The sequence below is a fragment of the Nycticebus coucang genome, chromosome 14, assembly GCF_027406575.1.
Source record: "Nycticebus coucang isolate mNycCou1 chromosome 14, mNycCou1.pri, whole genome shotgun sequence".
Taxonomy (NCBI): Eukaryota; Metazoa; Chordata; class Mammalia; order Primates; family Lorisidae; genus Nycticebus; species Nycticebus coucang.
The window spans coordinates 35,000,906-35,002,956 of record NC_069793.1 but is presented as its reverse complement, the minus strand read 5'-3'; positions in this window follow the sequence as shown (position 1 = coordinate 35,002,956).

Here is a 2,051-nt window from a genome sequence, read left to right as displayed (position 1 = left end):
AGGTTGCCTCCCCCTTCTTTTCAAGGGTCAATGGTACTTTAAAGTTTTTCAAAGCTTAGCTCTTACAATAAATATTCTTCTCACATATCAAGAAGAAAGCAGAAGTAGGGCTGTGCCTGTGGCTCAAAGGAGTAGGGTGCCGGCCCCATATACTGGAGGTGATGGGTTCAAACCTGGCCCCGACCAAAAACTGCAAATTAATAAATAAAACAAAATAAAAAAAAGCAGGAATAAACTTTTGGAGGTGATAGATACATTTATGGTATTACTTGTGATAGTTTCACAGGAATATACTAATCTCCAAACTCATTAAGTTGTACGTATCAAATATATATAGCTTTTTGAATGTTAATTTTACCTCAATAACGTGGCTTTTATAAAAGAAAAAACGAAAAGTTTATGGATAACATTAAGTTAAACAGGCTTGCAAAATACTATGCGCAGCGTAAACCAGTATTTAATACATACATATCAAAATAGGAATGAAAGAATATATAACAATATGTTAATTGTAGTTTTAGCTTATAGTAGAATTGTAGATACCTTCTTATTTTTATTTTTGTCTTTTACATTAAACATCCTATAATAGCATTTATTATTTTTAGGCCCAGAAAATTCTATGAAAACTAATTATAAGTCTCTTTTGCCCCAATTCTAAAATGGATTGGTTGCCAGTCTCTTACAGGAGAAGCAATATGGTTTGGTTGTTGTAGAGGGAGAATGGAGCGAGTTATTTATGTCCCAGTTATCTGTAGGAAGCCATCCAGCTTTCATTTTGGGGTGGGGCAGCCTTCCATCTGGGGTAGCTAATTAGTGATGATAGCTGCAATCTGTAACTTTGCTGTTTTGCTTAAGTGAGAATCATATCATTTCTTTGTACAGTGCCAGCTCGTTTTAGAAACTACACACTTCAAGATTATCTTTGAAAAAAAAATTTAGGAAATTAAAGTATGACTTATCAGGCAGTAATGAAGTAAGTAAACTGGAGAAAGAAAGAAGAACAAAGGAAGATAGGGAGGATGTAATTTATTTTCTTTTAACCCTCAGACGAAAAATACCTATATAAAAATAAATTTTCAAGATTAGCTTAAAGTTGAACCCTCTTCATGCTACAAGTGAAAAAACTTAAGCTAGAGGCCAGGGAGACGCTCCTGGTATTCTGGCAAGGTATAGAAAGAAAGGACCCCTTGGAAAAGCTTGTTAATTCTGGGCTTATTTTGCAGTCTTTGATTTCACTCTTGTGGCCTTGAAAATTTTCAAATAAGAGAATATGATTGTCCTAATGAGCAAAGCCATGTTTAAATGTTTTATTTCATCTGTGAAGTCAAGATACAAAAAGGCAAAGCCTATATTCAACTGCTCTCTTGAAATTTGTCCTCAGATGAAATTAATAGACATGTGAGTGAAACTCAATGACAACTTGACAGATTTCCTGAAAGTGAAGACCTTAAATGTGGAAAAATATATATCAATAGGGAATACACAATGCAACCTAAAAGAAAATTGAGACTGAAAATATCTTCTTGTCATGTACTGAGGACAAGAAATAAGAGAAGAAACCCATCCACAGTTTTCTGTGTACATTTCTAAACTGCTAGGCAACCTGTCCCTTGTTGAAAGGCTCCAACTTATACCTAGAGATACAATAGGAAAAGCTTAGAATTTGGAGTCCAGAGAACCTATATGGGAGTTTTACTATTTCCAGTTGACTTGAGCAGGTGACATTCCAGAACTTCAGCATGTGTAAAAATGAGGACAATAATTCTTATTCTGTGAGATAGTCTTAAAGTTTAAAGGAGGGGAGAACTATGAAACTCTAAGAAAAGAAATAGCTGAAAATATTAACAAATGGAAAAACATACCATGCTCATGGCTGGGAAGAATCAACATTGTTAAAAAGTCCATACTACCCAAAGCAATATATAATTTCAATGCAATCCCTATTAAAGCTCCACTGTTATACTTTAAAGATCTTGAAAAAACAATACTTTGTTTTATATGGAATCAGAAAAAACCTCGAATAGCCAAAACATTACTCAGAAATAAAAACA